We start from the raw sequence: 9449 nt of genomic DNA, 5'->3' as shown, positions 1-9449 counted from the left end.
TTTTTGATGTAGTTTACATCAGTTAAGGCATGACCAGGATGGGTCTTAATCTTATTACTGAGGTCTTTTATAATTCAGACAGGTGAAGGAAATTCAGTCAGAGAGAAGGAAAGCCATGGAAGGAGCAGCCAGAAAAATTGAATATCAACGGAACCCAGAAGAGAAGAGGGAGATGAGAAGAGGCTGCCATATGCCTTACCAAGTGACAAGCTAAGGACAAAGGATCGCCATCAGCCAACTATAGAATGCCAAGGTATTCAGGTAAAAGCATCATCTTGCTAATGTCTTTATTTGGACCTTTCCCCAAATTCAAACTGTGAGTGAATAAATTTCCGTTGTTTAATCTGACCTATTTCATGGTATTTGCTTGAGCAGCCCAGGAAGCTAAAACAGGTGGTCTCTGAGGATGCTGGCAGAAGCATATTTCAATAATGCCATAAATTTGTCACAGGTTCATATCTTATCGGGATGAGGGCAAATCCATATATTGCATCTGCAGTCAGGAGCTTGTGTGTGTCGTGAGGTCTCTGTGCTGCTTGTTTCTAGGCAGAAGGGAGCCACTGGAGCAGATGACTGTTACAAAGTGGAAGATCAGCCATTGTGAGCACAATGCCTCAGCTTCTGCAGTGTAGCAGCCTCCAACTGCACCCAGTGGTTCTTTCTTTTTTTTTTTTTAACATTTTTTATTGTGAAATATAATATGTATACAAAAAGTAATAAATTTCAATGTACATTTTAACAAGAAGTTATAGAACAGATTTCAAAGCTTGGTATGGGTTATAGTTCCACCATTTCAGGTATTTCCTTTTAGCTGCTCTGAGACACTGGTGACTCAAAAGAAATATCAATACAATGATTCAGTAGTCACACTCATTTGTTAAATCTTAACTTCTCTGTTGTAACTCCTTCTTCTCCTTTGATCCTTCTTCCAATATTTATGGGTATTTGAGCTATGCCCATTCTAGCTTTTATCGTGTTGCCAAGGGGTGTTGACAATATGGGATGGGGGGTGGAACTGGTTGATGTTCTTGGAGAGTTTGGCTCCTCTGGGACTTATCTGGCTTATGACACATATGAAGGTTTTAGGTTTTTGAAAAATAAATTTAGTGTGTGCAGCTTTTGTAGGATCTCAGATAGAGTTCTAGGTGTACTTTAGGGTTAATAGGAATGATATTGGTTGGGGCTTGACAAACCATGACAATTGGCAGTATCTAGTTGAAGCTTGCATAAGAGTAGCCTCCAGAATAATCTCTCGACTCTGAAATCTCATAGCCACAGATACCTTATTTTGTTACATTTGTTTTCCCTCTTTTGGTCAGGTAGGCATGTCGTTCCCACAGTGCCTGAGCCAGGATCATCCCTGGGAGCCATCTCCCACATTGGCAAGGAGACTCACAACCCTAGACATCATGTCCTGCGCTGGACGGGGAGGGTAATGATTTTACTTGCAGCGTTGGGCTTAGAAAGAGACCACATCTGAGCAACAAAAGAGGTTCTCTGGATGTAATGCTTAGGCATAATTATGGGTAGGTTTAGCTTCTCCACTACAGAAATAAGTTTTGTAGGAGCTAGTCTCAAGATCATGGTTTACTAACTTGGGAGTCCCTTGTGCTTGAGAGAATATGTAGGGTTTTCCAGGCAAGAGAATTTAATACTTCCACATTTCATCCAGTGGTTTTTGACAGCAGAATTTAATTTCTTTTGTTTTCCAACCTGTTTGTTGATTTTAAAAAGTTTGGTGTGACAAATTACATATGTGCTGGTTTAAAGCTATTATGTAACCAAGAAGTCATGTTTTAATTCTGATTCAATCTTCTGGGGGCAGCTGTTTCTTTTAGTCCTGCTTCAATATCATAGGGTGAATCTTTTGATTGGATTTTCTCCATGGAGGTGTCACACACCCAATTGTGAGTGTGATCTTTTGGTTGGATGGAGATGAGACTCCACCCATTCAAGGTGGGTCTTAATTCATTTACCAGAGCCCTTTAAAAGCGGAAACATTTTAGAGAGAGCTCAGAGTTGGCACAGATACAGATGCTTAGAGAACAATTGCTTCAGAGGTGACAGAGCCAACACAAGACCCAGATGTTTGGAGATGCAGGACCCATAGATGTTGCCATGTACTTTCCCATGGGATGGTAAGCAAATCACTACTCAGAATTGTGTTCTGCAGGAGCCAAGTGAAGGCCCACAGATGCCAAGTGAGGAATCCCCACAGGAAATAGAGGCTGAAAGCAACAGAGCCCAAGAGCAAGGGACCAGCAGATGCCAGCTAAATACCTTCACAGCTAAGAGAGGTGTTCTGGATGGCATCAGCCTTTCTTATGTGAATAACTTCTTTTTGGTGCCTTAAATGTATATTTTCAGGGTCTTAGAACTGTAAACTTATAATATAATAAATTCCCTTTATAAAAACCATTCCATTTCTGGTGTATTGCATTCCAGCAGCTTTAGCAAACTAATACAATATATAACATAAAACTTGTCATTTTTAACCATTTTAAGTGTGTAGGCCAGTAGCACTAAATTCATGATGCTGTATAGCCATTGCCACTATCTATTTCCAAAATAATTTTACCATTCCACACAGAAAGTCTGCACCCATTAAGCAATCAATCCCCATTCCCCCTTCTCTCAGCCAATATTAACCTATAATCTACTTTCTCTTTCTATGAATTTGCCTCCTTTAGATATTTCATATAAGTGTTTCATTCTGTAAGCTGTCTTTCCACATACTCAATAAAGTCCCTTGAAGCACGAAAGTTTTTAATTTGATGAAGTTCAATATGTCTATTTTTTCTTTTGTTTCTCATGCTTCTGGTGTGATATCTAGGAATCCATTGCTAAATCTAAGGTCATGAAGATTTACTCCTATATTTTCTTGTAAGAATTTTATGGTATTAGCTCTTATAATTAGACCATTGATCGATTTTGAGTTCCTTTTTTTTTATGATGTGAGGTAGGGGCACAATTTCATTCTTTTGTATGTGGATGTGTATGTTGTCCCCGCACCATTTTATGATGAAATATTCTTTCCCCATTGAATAGACTCAGAACTTTTCCAAAATATTAATTGGCAAATATGAATGAGTTTAATTCTGGGCTTTCAACTCAATTTCATTGGTCTACATAGCTCGCCTTATGCCAAAAGTGTACTATTTTTTTAAATTTTTAATGAAAAAAATTTTTTTGTAGTATACTATTTTGATTAAACTTTGTAGAAAGTTTTGAAATTGGGAAGTGTGAGTCTTCCTACTTTGTTTTCTCTTTCAATATTGTTTTGGCTATTTGGGTGCACTTGCAAATCCACACAAATTTGAGGATAGAGGTTTTCGATTTTGCAAAAGAAAAAAGCTTTTGAAATATTGATAGGAATTGTATTGAATCTGTAGATCACTTTGGCTAGTATTGACATCTTAACAATTTTAAGTCTTCTAATTCAACAACACAGAATGTTTTTCCATTATTTAGGTCTTTAATTTCTTTCAGCAATTTTGTAGTTTTCAGTGTACAAGTTTTTCACCTCCTTGGTAAAACTTATACATAGATATTTTATTCTTTTGGATGGTATTGTAAATCGATTTGTTTTTAATATAATTTTATTTCCAGAAAAAAATGCACTGCATAACAGCAAACATCTGGAGGAAATGAGCAGGCAGAGAAGTACATCTACAAAGTACAGCTGTACATTCTTTCCATTTCTCTGTGCCATAATGCCTATTCCTGTTTCAGAGTCAATATTCAGTAGCAAAGCTCAAAAGTACCAAAAGACCAGGTTTGAACCAAAGAGCCTCCTGACAAATATGTTACCTCTTATTGTTCTATTGTGGTGGTTTTACCATAATAGTACAGAATATAACATATATTGTTGGTTATATTTTAATGATAAAGGTAAGGATGCCACTTCTGAATAGGACATTCCTCTATGTTTCCTCTCAAGAGGTTTTATATGTTCCTAAAACATTTACAAAAACATGAGAGCTGGTTTTGACACTCTAATAAAATTCTCAGGGAGCCGAAAATGCGATGAATAAAACAGAAAAAGAGACAGGGATTGTTGAAAGAAATCCTTCTTCTTATACACATGAAACATTCTTTCAGGATGAGAGACAGTAATAAAATAGATAAGCACATAATAAGAAGAAAGGATGATAATTACATGAGTATTTATTAAGAACATTTAGGCTTATTTAAGAAGTGTTTATATTGCCATCTTAAATGTTTCTATTTATTTATTTATTTATTATTTACATGGGCAGGCACCAGGAAATGAACCCTGGTCTCCAGCATGGCAGGCGAGAACTCTGCCACTGAACCACCATTGCCCGCCCTCCATTTATTTTTTTTTTCATTCAGCGTATTTTCATTTATTTTGCTACAATCAGGTACTATTGTGCTATCCACTTCTGAATTTTTATAATCAGTCCTGTTGTGCAATCTATATTGCTTCAGCACCAAATGCCCAATCTCTACCCTATTTCTACCTCCTGATAACCTGTGTTCTTAACTTCAGTTCTTAAAGTTCACTCATTAATGTTAGTTCATATTAGTGAGACCATACAGTGTCTTTTGTTTCTGGCTGATTTCACTCAGCATAATGTCCTTTTGTTTCTGGCTAATTTTACTCAGCATAATATCCTCAAGTTTCATCCATGTTGTTACATCCTTCATGAATTTATTCTGTCTTACAGCTGTGTAATATTCCATTGTATGTATATACCACAGCTTGTTTAGTCACTCATCTATTGATGGACATTTGGGCTGTTTCCATCTCTTGGAAATCATAAATAATGCTGCTATAAACATCAGTGTGCATATGTCTATTTGTGTCCTTGCCTTCAGTTCTTCTGTACATATATTAGTAATGGGATTGTTGGCTTACATGGCTATTCTATATTTAGCTTCCTGAGGAACTGACAAACTCCCTTCCAGAGCGGTTATACCATTTTTACATTCCCAACAACAGTGCATAAGTGTGCCTCTTTTTTCACATTCTCTTCAGCACTTGTCATTTTCTGTTGTTGTTTGTTTGTTTGTTTTCTGTTAACGGCCATTCTAGTGGGTGTCAGTGATATCTCATTGTGGTTTTGATTCGCATTTCCCTAATAGCCAGCGAAGTTGAACATCTTTTCATATGTCTTTTAGCCATTTGTATTTCCTTTTCTGAAGAAGTGTCTGTTCATATCTTTGGCCCATTTTTAAATTGAGTTGTTGGTCTTTTTCTTGTTGACTTGAAGACTCTCTATATTCTGGATACTAAATCCTTATCAGATATGTGGTTTCCAAATACTGTCTCCCATTGCATAGGCTGCCTTTTTATTTTGCTGGCAAAGTTCTTTAATGCACAAAAGTATTTAATTTTAAGGAGATCCCATTTATCTATTTCTTTCTTCAATGTTCGTGCTTTGGGTGTAAGGTCTAGAAAATCGCCTCCTATTACAAGATTTATGAGATGGTTCCCCACATCTTCTTCTAAAAGTTTTATGGTCTTAGCTCCAATGTTTAAGTCTTTGATCCATTTTCAGTTAATTTTTGAACAGGGTGTGAGATATGAATCCTCTTTCATTCTTTTGCATATAGATACCGAGTTCTCCAAACACTACTTATTGAAGAGATTGCCCTGTCCCAGGTGTGTTGACTTGACTGCTATATCAAAGATCAATTGTCCATAGAGGGAAAGGTCTATTTCTGAACACTCAATTCAATTCCATTGGTCAGTATATCTACTTTTATGCCATTACTATGCTGTTTTGACCACAGTACCTTTGTAATATGTTTTAAAGTCAGGTAGTGTGAGACCTCCCACTTCATTTTTCTTTCTCAAGACATTTTTAGCTATTTGGGACACCCTTCCCTTTCAAATATATTTGGTTACTGGTTTTTCTATTTTTGAAAAGTAAGTTGTTGGGATTTTATTTGGTATTGCATTGAATCTTTAGGTCAATTGGGTAGCATTGGTACCTTAACTATATTAAGTCTTACTGTCCATGACTATGGTATGCCATTCCATTTAATTAGGTCTTCCATGATTTCTTCTAGCAATTTCTTGTAGTTTTCTGTGTCTTTTTAATTCTTTTCAAAATTTATTCCTAAGTATTTAATTTTGGGGGTGACTATTATAAATGGAATTTTTTTCTTGATTTCCTCCTCAGATTGTTCATCAGTGTACAGAAACATTACTGATTTTTGGGCATTGCTCTTGTACCCTGACACTTTGCTGTAATAATTTATTAGCTCTAGTAGCTTTACTGTAGATTTTTCAGGATTTTTGACACACAGTCTCATGTCATCTGCAAACAGTGAGAGTTTTACTTCTTCCTTTCCAATTTGGATGCCTTTTATTTCTTTTTCTTGTCTAATTGCTCTCGCTAGACCTTCCAGCACAATGTTGCATAACAATGCTGACAGTGGGCATCCTTATCTCGTTCTTCATCATAGAGGGAAAGCTTTCAGTCTTTCCCCATTGAGGATGATGTTAGCTGTGGGTTTTTCCTATATTCTCTTTGCCATGTTGAGGAAGTTCACTTTTATGCCTGTCCTTTGAAGGTTTTCATCAAAAAAGGATGTTGAATTTTGTTAAATGTCTTTTCTGAATTAATATGATCATGTGGTTTTCCACTTTGATGTGTTGATATGGTGTATTACATTAATTGATTTTCTTATGTTGAACAAGCCTTGCATACCTGGAATAAACCCCACTTGGTCACAGGGTATAATTCTTTTAATGTGTTGCTGGATTTGATTTGCAAGTACTTTGTTGAGAATTTTTGCATCCATATTCATTAAAGAGATTGGCCTGTAATTTTCTTTTCTTGTAGTATCTTTGTCTGCCTTGATATTAGGGTGGTTTTGGCTTCATAGAATGAGTTAGGTAGCTTCCCTCCTCTTCAGTTTTTTTATTTTTGAAGATTATGAGCAGGATTGATAATAATTCTTTCTTGAATGCTTGGTTAGAATTTGCATGTGCAGCCATCTGCTCTTGGACTTTTCTTTTTGGGGGAACTTCTTGATGACTGATTCAATTTCTTTACTTGTGATTGGTTTGTTGGTTCAATGTTGGTCGTTCTTGCCTTTCTAGGAAATCTATGTCATCTAATCTTCAGCATCTAGTTGCTTGTAATTTCCTCTCATTAGCTCCTTTAATTCTGTGGGGTCAGTGATTATGTCTACTTTTCCATTTCAGATTTTATTTATTTGCATCCCCGCTCCTATCTCTCTCTCTCATTTTTTTTTCCTCAACCTAGCTAAGGGTCCATTGATTTTATTGATTTTCTCAAATAACCAATTTTTGGTTTTGCTGATTTTCTCCATTGTTGTCATATTCTCAACTTCATTTATTTCTACTCTAATCTTCATTATTCCTTTCCTTTTGTTTTCTTTGGGGTTAGTTTGCTGTTCTTTCTCTAGTTCCTCTGAGTGAATAGTTAACTCCTTGATTTTTGCTCTTTCTTCTTTTTTAATATAGTCATCTAAGGCAATAAACTTCCCTGTCAGCACTGCCCTTGTTGCATCCATAAATTTTGATATATTGTGTTCTCATTTTCATTTGCCTCCAAGATATTTAGTGATTTCTCTTATAATTGTTTCCTTGACCCATTGGTTTTTAAAGAGTGTGTTGTTCAGCTTCCATATATCTGTAAATTCTCTGCCTTCTGCCTGTTACTGATTTCCATTTTCATTCCATTATGATCCGAGAAGCTGTTTTATATTATTTCAATCTTTTAAAATTTATTGAAACTTGCTTTGAGCATATGATCTATCCTTAAGAATGATCCATGAACACTTGAGAAAAATGTGTATCCTGCTGTTTTGGGGTATAATGTTCTGTAAATGCCTGTTAAATCTAGTTCATTTATTGTATTATTCAAAATCTGTTTCCTTATTGATGCTCTGTCTAGATGTTCTATCCATTGATGAGAGTGGGGAATTGAAGTCTCCAACTATAATGACAGAAGTGTCTACTTCTCCCTTTAATGTTGTCAGTATTTGCCTCATGTATTTTGGAGTACTCTGGCTTAATGCATAAATATTTATGATTGTTGTCTTCTTGTTGAATTGTACCATTTATTAAGTGTCCTTCTTTGTCTCTTTTAATTGTTTTACATTTGAGGTCTAATTTGTCATATATAAGTATAGCTACTCCTGATCTTTTCTGATTGCTGTTCACGTGAAATATCTTTTCCCAACCTTTCACTTTCAACCTATTTTTGTTCTTGGGTCTAAAATGAGTCTCCTGTAGACAGCATACATGGGTCCTGTTTTTTAATCCATTCTTCCTGTCTATGTCTTTTGACTGGGGAGTTTAATCCATTTACATTAATGTTATTACCATAAAAGCAATATTTTGTCTTTTGGGTTTTGTATGTCATATCTATTTTATTTTCTCTTTCTGCTTTTACTGATAGTCTTCATTTCTACACTCTTCTCCAGACCTCTCTCTCCTGCCTTTTCTTATCTGCCTGTAGTGCTCCCATTAGTATTTCTTTTTTTTTTTTCTACATGGGCAGGCACCAGGAAATGAATGTGGGTCTCCGGCATGGCAGGCGAGAACTCTGAGCTACCATGGCCCCCATTAGTATTTCTTGCAGAGCCAGTCTCTTAGTCACAAATTCTCACAGTGATTGTTTGAAAATATTTTAATCCCCCCTTATTTTCAAAGGACAGTTTTGCTGGGTATAGAATTATTTGTTGACAGTTTTTTTCTTTTAGAATCTTAAGTATGTCATTCCTCTGCCTTCTTGCCTCCATGGTTTCTGCTGAGAAATCCACACGTAGTCTTTTTTTTTGTACATTATATGCCTGAGGTCACATTTCATTCTTTTTCCATGTGAATATCCCATTATTGCAACAACATTTGTGTGTTTTTTTCTTTCTTTGTTTGGTTGTTTGTTTGTTTTTGGGAACTGCATGGCCAGGATTGAGCCTGAGTCTCCTTTATGGCAGGCAAGAATCCTACCACTGAACTACCCTTGCACCCCCACACATAGTCTTTTTTGAGCTTCCCTTGTATGTGGTGGATTGCTTTTCTGTTGCTGCTTTCAAAACTCTCTTTTTGTCTTTGTCTCACATTTGACAATCTGATTAGTAAGTGTCTTGGAGTATGTTTATTTGGATCTCCTTGCTTGGGATATGCTGCCCTTCTTGGATCTGTAATTTTATGTCTTTCATAAAAGATGGGAAATTTTCAGTGCTGATTTCCTCCATTCATCTTTCTCATCCTTTCCTCCTCTCTTCTTCTTTTCTGGGACACCCACAACATGTTTATTCATGTATGTCATGTTGTCATTCAATTCCCTGAGGACAATATTTTTCTATTATTTTCCCTATAATTTCTTTTGTGTGTCAGATTACAGATATCCAGTCCTCTATTATACTAATCCTTTTCTGCCTTTTAAAATCTACTGTTGTATGTCTCCTTTGTTTCTTCCATCTCTTTTATTATTACTTTA

Source organism: Tamandua tetradactyla, chromosome 6, assembly GCF_023851605.1.
Source record: "Tamandua tetradactyla isolate mTamTet1 chromosome 6, mTamTet1.pri, whole genome shotgun sequence".
Classification (NCBI taxonomy): domain Eukaryota; kingdom Metazoa; phylum Chordata; class Mammalia; order Pilosa; family Myrmecophagidae; genus Tamandua; species Tamandua tetradactyla.
Note: the sequence above shows the minus strand (reverse complement) of the source record.